This window comes from Bactrocera oleae, chromosome 3 (genome assembly GCF_042242935.1).
Source record: "Bactrocera oleae isolate idBacOlea1 chromosome 3, idBacOlea1, whole genome shotgun sequence".
Classification (NCBI taxonomy): Eukaryota; Metazoa; Arthropoda; class Insecta; order Diptera; family Tephritidae; genus Bactrocera; species Bactrocera oleae.
This window is the reverse complement of record NC_091537.1, coordinates 53,346,909-53,361,073: the sequence shown is the minus strand read 5'-3', so window position 1 is coordinate 53,361,073 and position 14,165 is coordinate 53,346,909. Positions and strand designations below refer to the sequence as shown.

Here is a 14,165-nt window from a genome sequence, read left to right as displayed (position 1 = left end):
AGTAATGCATACGCAAATCAATATGGCAGTCAAATTGACAAATCCTAAATTTGTAGTAAATCACACACCAACAACATTTTCATTCATGAACGCAGGCGCACAAGCAATAAGCTCGTTTCATTCATAAAAACAAACGCCTTACACATCTCCCTGAGCATGCGCTTGCCTAAAAGCGTCTTTTGGCGACGATACATAAATTGAACATCTTTCTGATTTTCACTCTAGAAGGGAAAAGTGACAACCCTGCAAACACAGAAAACACAGAAAAAAACGACAAAAGTGGCAACAAAGCTTTTGTCGATTTAAAATATTTTACAATTCTAAAATTTTTCCGTGACTCGCAAAAATCTTCGTCAATATGTATGCATGATCATATAAAAACATACATACCTACAACGATTTGTAGGCAAAGCTGTTAGAGCGGCAAGGGAAGCGATGACAATCGGCGAGCGTTCGTTTTTTCGGCACATCTCGGATTTTCTACCAACAACACAATGTTGGGACGCTTTGTCGTCGCGTCAGTCCTTCGACAGAATGACTCTTTGACATAAAAGCAAAAAACGTGTCAACGGAGATTTCACATGAAATAATGAGTGTACATATATACATACAAATGTGCAAACGACATAATATATGTATGTCATAATATATTTAAGTACATAATTACTTTTACACATGCATTTGAAAAGAAAAATTTAAGCATGAATGTGAAATGCCGACGGCAAAACACAATTCTGTATTTTTGTGACTCCATAATGGTGAATTATGAATTATTTTAAGAAATATATCAAAATATGTTGAAATTATTATTAATAACTCTCAATAAAGTAAAAATGAATTAACATAAAAAAATTTAAAAAATAATAATAAATAATAGTTCAATAAAAGGGAATATATTTCAAATGGCATATCAATATGCCCAGTTTTGCTCATTATGTATTATATGCTCTTCAATATTCGACGGTTGGTTATGTTAAGAGAGCGTACGTTTACAGATTCACTGCTGTTATAAAAGCGAGAAATGTTATTTGTTTCTCGTGTATGTGAGGTGAACTCCTTGATAAAATCCTACAAATTGTTCGCTGTCGAACCTGCACCTTCTCGTTGTTTTAAGTACTCTGGTCAAACCACCAAAATGACAGTTCATTACTAGCTATGTATGGCATGAAACGTATTTAGGCATCAATTGCTAAACATTAGCAATGTGCAGTCTCCAATGGCAATATTGCTAGCAATTCAAACTTTGTCAATCTTTAATTGCCTGTCGAGATGCCCCTTTAGGGCAGACCAAGAACGAGTACAAGATTACGATAAGAATTTACCGTTACTTGTTCGGTTTAGGCTGTGACAATTATTACAATTATTACAAAAACAAATTGAACTATGCCGCCATCCTGTAAAGTAATTCTTTTGAGTTGAGACGAAGAAGTATAGAGCAGCATATAAATTGTAAACAAAAACGTAAATTCTTTTGTTGATACAGGAAATAAACATTAGTTTTAGGTAAATAGATTTTTGTTAAAGGAATAGACTAATTTTGCGAGCAACGATCGATAAGCTCGAGGACAACATTCCCCGAACTAAAGCCGAAATGCTGCGCCGGGTCCCCGAAAATTGGCGTATTTTGTTTAAATCACAAATGGCGTAAAATTGTTTGCTCTCTTACGACACTGGGAAAATACATAAGCAAAATCGGATGATAACCCGCCCACTCTCCACATAAAAGTTTCAACGAAAATTACTAAATGTGCGATAACTCACTTACAAAACACGTCAGAAACAATAAATTTTATACTAGAAATGGTACGATCAAGCTTTATAGGAGTCGTTATAAAATTAGACAATACGCGCCGCCCATATTTAGGTGAAAACCTATACCTCAGAAACTAACAGACAGATTCTACCAAATTCGGTATCCTGACATCCCTATGAGCTAGGCGAAATCGAACTACACCCAAGCCTACTTCCTATATAAACCAATTTTAAATTCCATCTGATACTTTCACTTTCCAGTATACAATTTAAGCTCCAATGAATATATCAGATCAAATATATCAAATTTAGTAATTTCTGTTGACGATATGTCACATTTATCTCATTTGAAGATGATTTTAATATAATTTTATCTAACGCGAAGTAAGACGTAGCAATATAACTAAGCGCCCATGACCTATAATATAACTATTTTTATACCAAATTTGATTGTAATCCTTTAACGATTTCGTCGAATAATGATTGTTGAATTCTTTCATGTTGCTGCAGAGTATAATGCCATAGTTTTGTTCACCTAGCGGTTGTTTGTATCACCTAAAACTCGTCTAAATAGTACCCTTTTTTGCGAAATTATCATATTTTACAAAAATCAAATTTTATAGGAGAGCGTCCAATTTAAAATTTATATTTACAACAATAGTCAACCAAAGAAGTATGCCATCCAAAATTTAATAACGGCTATTTTTGTAAATATTGCCATTTAATGGCACATACCATAAATTCGTGTGCAAAGTTTTGAGCATGTGGTGATTAACTTACGATATGAGATAAAATTCGAATAAAAGTTGCTTTTAACTTATAAACAAAAAAATGTTTTAGGTTTTTCTTTTTATATAGAATTTTTTTTATTTCATAAACTGAATTATATCTAGGGGTGATTACTTTGAAGTGAACAAAATAGCTATTCATGAATATATAGACACTGTATTGAGAACAAACCTCGTATACGATAATTTCGCAAAAGGGGTATGATATATAAATGATCAGGATGACAAGACGACTTAAATTTCGAGTGACTGTCTGTCTGTTCATCCGTGCCAGCGATAACTTTAGTACAAATTAAGATATATTAATTTAACGTACACGTGTTCCTTGGCACCCTAGGGGGATTGGTATTGCAGATGGGCGAAATCGATATGTTGCCACGCCCACATTTGAGTTATTTTAAAGCAAATACGTTTAAATTGTGATTAGGAAAGTTGTATATATTATATTTAAATTTAGAAGACTATAATATATTGATTTTGAAAAATGTGCAGTGTCGAGTTACAATAACTATTATGTAAATAACCATTTAAATACGATTTTTTTCAGTTTTCCTTCGGATATAAAAGTAATCAAAAATTTTTTAATTTCTTGTAGACAAAATTAATTTCATAATCATAACTATAATTTCACTTAAATACATTAGAATTCTTATAAATATGTATATGTATATATAATATTTTGTGTATAATAAAATAAACTACTACTAGATACATCGCAATATTTGAGGAACATAACAATAGGAGTTATTAAATCTTTATGTAAAATTAAAGGTGAATATTGTAATAAAATTTAATTAACATGAGAATTATTATAATTGACAAATTTATAAATAAGGTCTCTTAAAGTTCAGTTTAAAAAGTAAACATCAATATTGCAGAGGAAATTTAAAGCAAAGATTATTACGTAAAAATAAAATTGTGTAAAACATTACTATCTATTTTAAACCACTTATTTTTAAATTTGTTAAATATGTACGGTAACGAAAGTTTAAACCTGACCGTTGACGGTCTTAAAGAGAGATTGGGTGATTTAGGTTATGGATAAGCGGCCAGAAAGCGACACTACAAGACCGCTTAATGAACATTTCGACAGGACTGTTAGTGACGGCTCGAGCAATGGCTTGATGATTTTGAGGCCAATGTATTAGGAGTACGTTGGAGCGATCTGCAAAAATTCATTTACGCAAAAACACTTTTAAAAGGGGGTGATGGGGCGAAGATTTTTATACGACCCCAAAGCGGTATAAGCAGCTGCGTTCACTAAAGCGCTGTCACTGCATTATATTCGATTGAAGTACATCGTACCTTGCGTAGTCGTCGGAAGCGGAATGGAAAAGATCTCAGAGAATGTTTGTACGTTTTAATGGAGTTAAGGAAACCGATTGGAGTGGATAACTCAAGTTTAATTAATTAATTTATCGAAGACATACCGGTTACATCCCATGAGTGCAAACCAGGAAAAGCTTTCGTCGTCAAACCAGGTTTTCCATGAAGCAATTCCATTCAGAAAAAAGTGTTTTGACTGTGTGGAGTCATCACATTTCGCTAAAAGCCATCCCAGACGGATCATTCGCCGATAGACTTCCATCTGGTTTAACACATGAGTAGGAAGACAAAACCATCCGAAAAAAGGTAACATTTGTACGAACTCGAGGTACTTGCGATCATAGAAGCACTTAAGAAGTTAAGAGTGTCTTTGATGGGGATAAATTTTAAGATAGTAACCGATTGTAATGCATTTGCGATGACGATGCGGAAACGAGATGTGCTGTTAAGAGTTTCTCGCTGGGAAATGTTCTTTCAAATTTTTTCTATGATATAAAAATTTATATAAATTGTTGGAAGAATCAGTCGTTGACGAGCTCGATGCAGGACGGGAAGCAAAACCCCAAGAAGCGCGACACAATATCGCTACCATCCAGCAGGAAAACCGGAGAACATTCAACAAGAACCGAAGAGCGGAAATCGACTGCGATATAAACGAGCTAGTAACCATTAAGCGAATGCAGTTCCATACTCGGACTAAGACTGGGAGCAAAATTCTTTGAGCCTTAAAAAATTGTGAAGAAGATGGTATATGGAAGATATGAAATCGAGAAGTGGAACCCTTCATTCGAGGCCGAAAAAACAGGATAGCTGAGCGTAGAACTGTGTAAACGGACAATAATAAATTTAAATAAGTACGGAAGGGCTAACTTCGGGTGTAACAGAATATTTTACACTCTTGCAACTTGTAAGGAGCAAAGCCGGCGAAATACGTCGACATAGGTGTTGGCAAAACTAAATATTGAAAAGTTATGGTACAACCGAAAATTGTGTACTCTCGCAAGATAGTATTATAGGGGATTTCCGTATATTTTTATTTAAAACTAGACAGTATTGCATCCTTTATTTACAATCACAAGAAATTAGACACTAATATTAGAAAGAGCTTCTTTCGGAATTTCAGTAAGAAGTTCGAAAATATTTTCATTAGGTATATGGGGGCTAAGAAAAGTATTAACCCCATTTTACGCATATTTGACATGCTGTTGTCACAAAAGTATCATCCCCAAATTTCAATACTAAAAGTCACAGACTGACCGATTTTTTTTGCAAAAAATGAGCCACATGCACTAGTGTCCACATATTTGGTGTCTGCGTCCTTTGAAAAATTATAATCGAATTTCGACAGTTTTTGGGCTTAAGATAAATATCTTTGATATCGACTCCCATTAAGGCCTCTCGTACCATCCATGATTTACAATTTAATGTCTCTGGTGTATTTGTTAATTGATTTTTCGTTATCATCCGATTTCATCTATTTTTACAGTACCGGTAGGGGTGCCTACGAGATTTTTCGGAGCGAATTTGATTATTGAATTTTAAGTGGTTTAGGAGATATGTATGTATGTACATTAAACCTCTTAAAGGGCAGGGTCACATCAATTTTTTCAAAAAATTTAGCCCACAGTGCCCTCTTGCTACTGAAATCCCTTTCAGCAAATAACAGTTTTATATCTTAATTTTGGGGTTAGTTATAACATTTTATAGATTTTATTTATATAGTATATATATAACCCTATATCTATCTATCTATCTATATAGTATAAAATGTTCGGTTACACCCGAACTCAGCTTTTTCTAACTTGTTTATACATACGTACAAGCCTTTATCTATCTCGATTAATTTTAGGTGATACAAATACCCGTTAAGTGAGCAAAGCTATTATACTCTTTAGCAACATGTGCAAGAGAAAAAATGTGACACTATGCTAGGAACAGAAATAACACTAAGGAACGTACTGTTATGAGAATGAAACATTAGGGATGAAAACAAACTTAGGACAGAAAATAGAACAGAACAAGCGCAATCACGTACCAATGCAGACATAACGAACGCATTCTAGTGGACAAACAGATCACATTTTACTTCACGTTTAAAAACAGTTTATGAAATCATTAAATTTATCCTTACAAGTACAATTTTGTGAACTAATTACAACAATATATATAACAATTCTACATAAAAGCAACTGTGATTATATAGAATCGGACATCCCACATATGACAGTTTTATTTTTTTTGTTTTTGCCTTTTCTTAGGTATTATGAGCTTGTTACTTAATAAGCGCAAGGGATATCGATGGAAATTCTACAAGTAGTAAATATTATATTTGACATACATAAATTGAATGGACACGACTCACTTATTTATCCTGTAAGAGTATACTTATTCTTTTGTTAACGCTTTTCCTGTTGGGTTGTTTAGCTCCTCGCTTGCTGCTTGTTGGTGTAGTTTCTGTAATCTCCTGTAATTTCTGTAGTCTCCTGTGCCGTTCGTTTTTTTGTAGTTTTGTTTTTGTAACATTTCGCACCCACTTTTAAATTGATATTTGCCTATGTTTGGCTTTTATTTGATTTTGCGCCCGCCTGTTTTTTTATTATTTGCCTACCTTATTTTCATCCTTGTACATAGTAATTTTAAGAATACCACACTGCACTTGACTTTATTTAAGATATGTATGTATGTAGTAATTTGTTGTTGGTTTTTGTTTTGTAAGTGTTTCACACTGCTTTCTTGAAGCGTTTGCACTTATATATATTTATACTCTCGCAACCTGTTGCTACAGAGTATAAAAGTTTTGTTCACCTAACGGTTGTTTGTATCACCTAAAACTAATTGAGTTAGATATAGGGTATATAATGATATAGATATATAAATGATCAGGATGAAGAGACGAGTTGAAATCCGGGTGACTGTCTGTGCGTCCGTCCGTCCGTGCAAGCTCTAACTTGAGTAAAAATTGAGATATCTTTATGAAACTTGGTAGACATGTTTCTTGGTACTGTGAGACGGTTGGTATTGCAGATGGGCGTAATCGGACCACTGCCACGCCCACAAAACGCCATTAATCAAAAACAAATAAATTGCCATAACTAAGCTCCGCAATAAGATACAAGACTGTTATTTGGTACACAGGATCACATTAGGGAGGGGCATCTGCAGTTAAATTTTGTTTTTACAATGGGCGTGGTCCCGCCTCTAATAGGTTTAATGTGCATATCTCCTAAACCGCTAATGCTATAATAACAAAATTCACTGGAAGCAAATGTTTTTGTCTTCTATTGACGGCGTGAAAAAAATTGAAATCAGTTGGCAACTCCGCCCACTCCCCATATAACGGTACTGTTAAAAACTACTAAAAGCGCGATAAATCGAGCACTAAACACGCCAGAGACATAAAATTTTTTCTCTGGGATGGTATAAAATGACTTTATAGGAACCGCGTTCAAAATTAAACAGTGGGCGTGACACAGCCCACTTTTAGGTGAAAACCCATATCTTGAGATCTGCTTAACCGGTTTCAACAAAATTCGGTGCATAACGTTCTTTTCATATTTCTATGTTATAGTGCGAAAATGGGCGAAATCGGACTACAACCACGCCTATTTCCATACAACACCATTTTCAATTCCATTTGATTCTTTCACTTTCCACTATGCATATCAAGCAACAATGATTATATCGGGGTAAAACTTTGCGTGAATAATACGTTTAGAGTCTGCCACCTTGTGACCAAAAATTGTCTAAATCGAACCAAAACTGTCCAAGCCCCTAAGTACTAAATATGTGGACCCTAGTGCCTATAGTTGACCTTCCACCGAAAATATCAGCCAATCCACAAAGAAATCTCAAACGAGTATACCATTTGACTTTGCGAGAGTATAAAATATTCGGTTACATCCGAACTTAGCACTACCTTACTTGTTTTAGATAAATGTTCTCCACTTTTATAAAATTATACAGATTATAAAGATAAAGGTTTTTTTTTTATTCCACAAATTGTTTTATTTTAATTTAAATTTTCGTTTAAAAAAACTAGGTTTTACTTTGAGGACGCTGTATTTTACAACTTCATTTAACTTTAGTTCAATTTTAGATTGAAATGGTTTTATTCACTTGTTGTCTACTGGGGGAGATCGGTTGAAATATGAAATATAAAAAGTCACAGACGGTGATCAACGCTTTTGCTCGCACGGACCGAAATCGAGAAAAAAGGACAGTTTTCCAATCGCAATGATCCTTTTGAGGTCTGTTGGGTGGTGAATGTGGGTAGGTTGTGTGGTGTGTTTAATGATGTGTTGTGGATGCGGTTGGTGGGTGGTACGGTATGAGGTAGTGTATGTTGGGTGCGATGCATAGTTTGTGTTGTAATCATTTCACGCAATCGCTCATCATAGGTCGTGTGAACAGGGGATAATATATTAGAATAAGAGTTATCGTTTGACGAAGTGCATTCGGATAAAAACACACACATAAAATACACAAACCAAAACATATTTTTGTTTTTACTTTTTACATTGCATTTACAGATAACAACGTCATCCTAAGTTGAAAAAACAATAATTTTTATATATTGTACACATGTTATTAAATTTGCAATATTACTTATGTTTCAATGGTTGGAACATCAGCGGTTTCATTAACTATACTGACAGACAAAACGACAAAACGATGCCCAGCTGGACCTGCCACCTCTTACTAGTCTATGAACTTTAGCTTTACTTGCGTATGAGTGGACTTGATTCTCCAATGGATGGGGTCTATAGTCTATAGAGAAAACTAAAAAGACTCTATTTGCCCCTTTGTTCCGTGCTAATACGTATAACACTATGTTCGCACCGACACAAAATTCATGTTTTCATAGACAAAAGAGGTTTTCACGCGAAAACTCCATACAAAATCTGTCAAACGAAAACACAGTTTTCGATGAAAACCCCTTGAAAACTTACATTCCACTCATTATAATCGGTGCCTGCTCTAGTTTAATCGATATTATTAGAAGACATATTTTGCCGGCCCTAAATATCAGTTGACAATTTTTTTACATTTCATAATTGGCCTAAACGTACTCTACAAGAAACTGCTGATGGGTTCACCAATACGCTCACATTTGATATGTCAGTACTGGTAATTTATATTTGCAGTTTTAAATTCAGAACTATCCACTGATTGGAGAAAAACGTACGCAGAGCTATTGAGAGGAGGAGATGACATCAAGTGAAAATTTATTTTTATATTTTCATATTTTATTATATTTTTTGTTGCATTCCTTTTTATATTTAAGTATATTATTATAACTAATTTTGATAAAAAGTTTGAAATTTATTAAAGAAATAAAAGTTATATTATCTACTGCGCAAAAGAATTTTTCACTTCTGATAACGTTTCAGTCATAACTGACAATTTTTAGCTATGACGGATTTACGGTCAACAGTGACTCAGAAAAAGACATGAGAGGGAGCAGTAGAGATATATAATGAATATTAAAGCGAGATGCAAACTCACACACATACTTACATCAGTTTTTGCACAAGGCTCTTAGGAAAATGATAGAAACTTTGTTCTGCGCGCTGACAAAAATTTTTCAGCTATACCTGTCATATTACCCATCAGATGACCGTCACTGTTCTTGTAGGGTACATAGCAAATGTAAACAAATAGATGTGTGAACTGTCAATGAAAACTCATCGAAAACAGACAATGTCGGTCAGAACGACTTTGGCTCCACAATCCACAAATTGTGTTTTCAAGAGGATTTCAATTCGGTGCGAACATACAATAGTATATGGTATTTACTTATGGGTGTGGATGAAGGAGGAAGTGACAGTGAAATTTGTAGTAAATAGTAGTTTTATGTTCGATATAATTAATTATTTCTCTTTAGCGTGATTCCATACTACTGAAAAACTTTTTCACTTTTATAACATTTGTATCTTGCAGTATTATTAAAAAAAAAAACCGATATCTTTGTCTTCGTTTTTCCTTATTTATTGAAAAATTGTGGCCTTCTTTTTCCAACATTTAGTCCCCAATTATATACGTTCAAAGTTTCATATTTCTGTGTAACACATCTTGCGCGAAATAATTACTACTATATTGAAGCAGACTATCAACACTATACCGTATTTCAGTAATTATTTTGCAGCTCTAACACAGCCTATTTGTCTGTGATAAAAAATGGAATGAAATAATTATAAGGAATAAATAAAGCTTGTTTAAAATACTTACCATCGCTTTCTATTCCGCTCAAATGTAAAGATAACAGGGTTTATTAAGTTTGCCACAAAGTTTGTCAGATATTTTATATATAAATAAGCAGCGTGATGAGCTGAATTGATTTAACTATGTTCGTCTGTCCATCTGTCTGTATATCCGCCAAATTTTGCACACGTTCTTTTCTCCAAAAGAAGCTGCTCATTTTTTGGAACCGCCTATCTCAGACCGACAGTACAATCTCCAAACAAATGTTTCAGATCGGACTACTATAGCATATAGCTGCCATACAAACTGAACGACTGAGACTTTTTTATTTTACAAGATATCTTTACGAAATTTCATCATCATAAAATGATTGTCTGAAGCAACGTTACAATATCTAAAAAAAACTGTAAGATCCGACATTGATAAATATATATCAATACAGTTAAGCAATACATCTCTAACAAGCATTAACAGTTGATGGTTTACCTTTCTTTTTAGCACATTACTTGGTCCATCAAACACAAAAAAATTCACTAAATTGCTGTTTTTCAATTTAGTTACTTGAGAGTGACAGACAGAATATCGGCATTAAGCACAGATATGTATTAATCTAATACCCATTTCCATCAACACTTGAATGATCGGGTATTCAATAAAGATTTATTGCATGCAATAGTATAAATATTGAACAGTCTGTGGTAATGGATCACAAATGATCCTAAAATAACCAAGAGATAAGAAAGAACTATTCTATTATCTATATTTTATTTATTTGTCAAGTGAACAGAATAGAGGTGTTAGTAAAAATAAATGAGCTCTGGGCACTCTGAGTTGAGTACGATTTCAACCTTCAACATCAAATGTATTAATTTAACAAGGCATATCTACCTTAGTAAGGAAATTATTTGCATATTTGGTGTTGTAACTATTTTGTCTGTAATTGTTTACTTGTTTCTGTTGTTACGACTATAGCGTAAGGTTTTTTTACTACTATTGATTTATACTTATTACCCTATTATTAATGTTTAATTAGTTGTCTTCCATTCGCCAAGAGTTATTCTCCAGCAAACCGAATAAACTATACCAGATGCTTAAACAACCAAACGTGGTGCAACTCTGCGCTAACATATTTCAGACGCATGCACAAAAGTGATATTGTATAAAGTTATGTTAATTTCCACCAAATAGAAGAAGTCGTCTTGATCTTACAACAGTCTTTTACGGAATAGGTCGCATCTTTATTGAATTCCTTCCTAAATATAAATGTGGCCAACGGGATATAGCATCGCGCCATATGATACATATGTACATACATATATGGATAGTTTAAATGTTTCAATTTTACATTTATATTCCCTACGCTAGTATGCAAGCAATGCTAAAAGGAGGATACAATTATGCTGATCATTCAGCATTCAGCAATTAGCTGACTGGTATTGGTTTGGGTCCGTGCTAATTTTGCGCAGGACTGCATTCTAATGTACTTAAATCTTGAACATGCTGCCCGACTGAACCCTCGCGGGTTAGTAATTCTTCTGCGGAACCTGCTAGGCGGCATAATTTTGCACCTGTCGCTGACACCACTGTTTAATAGGAGCTCCATCTGATGATCTCTGGTTTGCATTGTACTCTATCGTCACGGTTCGTACCAGGCATCACTGCCCGGGTAAACGGCAAACAACCGTCCGATACACCAAACCGATGGTGGTAGATTTTCAGCACGTATAAGAACGACGTCACCACGCTGAACATTGGGTTCCGCTCTAGTCCATTGTAATGAAGGATCTGGGCGACAATTAAGTGGACGTCCAATCAGGAAGTTCCCCGGAATTAGAGCTATCCCACCTTCAGGATCATCATAGAGAGCTATTAGTGGTCTCGAATTCACTCACGCCTCAATGCGAGTCAAGATTGTAGACAACTCAGTGTAACGCAGCGTCTGACTGCCCATGACACGCAGCAGATGCTTTTTAGTCGAACGAACTGCCGCCTCCCATAAACCAGCATGATGAGGTGCGTAAGGGGTTATGAACTTTCAACAGGTACCTTTAGCTGCCAAATGTTGTTGAGCATGTGTCGCTACTTAATTTCTTAAGTCTTCCTGCATTTGACGTTTCGCGCCTACGAATTGTGTTCCATTGTCACTGTATAATGTGGTGCATATACCTCTTCGACCAATGAAACGATCGTAAACATCTATAAATGCCTGTGTACTTAAGTCCTCTGCCAGCTCAATATGTACCGGTCGTGAAGCTATACAAACAAATATGGCAGCATATGTTTTTGTAGTCGGGGTAGCGCGATGCATTCCCACACGGTCATGGAATAGCCCGCAGTAATCTAATCCGCTACGAGAGAATGGTGGTGCCACTAGTACTTGTTCTTTTGGAAGCGAAGCCATTTGCTGGCGTTGTATAATTTGGAGATGCCTACGACATGTCCAGTGTCCAGATGAAAGACTTTACTTGAGCTCGTGCCCCTATAAACCAGAAACGTTGTCTAAGAAACTGCAGCATTTGTTGTATACCACCATGTAGGCAACGTGTATGCGCATCAGAGACTAGCAAGTAAGCCAGGGCCCCACGTGGAATTATAATTTGATATCAATGAGCTTTATCTAAGTCATTGATGGTGAGTCGACCACCTACTCTCAGTATGCCGTCAGTATCCAGAAAGGGATTGAGTGCTATGATTTGACCACGACCCACAATTTTAGAATGCAATTCAAGCGATTTAGTTTCGTGTTTAAAATTATTACCTTGTGCTTGTCGAACGTGCAGAAGTAACGCCCAGTGCTGCTCTTTGACAGAAACTACATCGCTCCTGTAACCATGATATTTCGGTAACTATCGCCTTAACCAAACAGCGGTGTTGAGTAAACGACCAAATTTGCTAAATTTCACTACGAGAGGTATCCGCTTCTCTTTCGTGGATATCATAATCCACTGGTAATCAGCTCTAAAAACAAAGATGGAGACCGAACGAGACTCAGCTATGGAGAGTTGCTCTTCCTCTTTCGTTAAAGTGGGTAGGCTTATTGTGCAGCCCACACCTCGGTGTATGGACGTCGGTCCCGTTCACCAAAGGTGATGCTCTGCTAAGAGAGCAGGAGATAGGCACTGCTTGCACAGTCGGCTGGATTCGATTCCGAGCAAATGTGTTTTCAAGCATTAATATCTGAATTGGCTTGGATGTAAGCTACACGGATTAGTATTGATTTCAAAAAAACATAACTCGATCATTTTTGCAGATATATTTTTAATTCTGGTCTTAAAATGTTCCCAAGAAGGGAGATTTTTATGATAAAGTCACGTTCTGAAGTTCACGTCGAGCATATGGCGGCCATCAGCAGTAATGCATGAATCGAGTCTCGAGATGAAGCTCGTAGCCACACTGCCCAACATGGCCCGAGGGATTCGTCGGATTTCTTCACTGACACGTTGCTGCATGGTCCAAACCATCTTAAGTACTGACCTAAAAAAAGCTCCCCTTCGTTGTGAACACAATGAGACCAACCCCACCACTCTGAGGGGCCCAGACGCCGAGTACTACCCATTTGAAAAACATACTAATCCGTTGGCGGACCCTGTATAGCACCTTGGTTAGAAGATGAGCACCACACAGTTCGAGGCGCAGTATGGTCACATCCTTAATTGGTGCTATCTTCGTCTTCGCTTAAACCAGAACGGTGCGTGACATTCCGCTGTTATCGATGGTTTGAACATATTATATATAAGTGCTGCATATGCTTTACTACTAGCATCGCAAAAGCCGTGTAAATGCACCAAAGAGCCCACTAGTATACCCAGCCAACGAGGAATACGAAGCCGTGCAACATCTTGCAAGCTGTTGCGAAATATCAACCATGTATTGAGCAGCTCTGCTGGGAATTCGGCATCCCATGGCAGACCAGCCTTCCATAAGTCCTGTATGAAAAGTTTGGCCAACACGACTACAGGTGCTAATACCCCATCGTATAGTTTCGCCACGTCACTCAAAACCCCTCGTTTAGTATGCATTGAGGTGTCATCAACCATGCTAACCTTGAAGAAGAGTTCGTCACTGACCGGATCCCAGTTGACATCCAATACCTTTGTC

General features: G+C 36.0%; 1 protein-coding gene across 2 annotated transcripts in view; it reads right to left on the bottom strand.

Annotated features, from left to right (window-relative positions):
• The window catches only part of Ca-beta (Calcium channel protein beta subunit), a 440,977-nt gene that overhangs the window by 406,057 nt on the left and 20,755 nt on the right, over positions 1–14,165 (bottom strand). The window contains exon 1 of one of the 2 annotated variants that reach the window (XM_070106637.1): positions 10,095–10,191. The exons of the other annotated variant lie outside the window; for it this stretch is intronic. The gene's annotated coding sequence lies outside the window, so the exon portion shown is untranslated. Of the gene's footprint in view, positions 1–10,094; positions 10,192–14,165 lie in introns of those variants that run through there. 2 annotated transcript variants of the gene reach the window in all.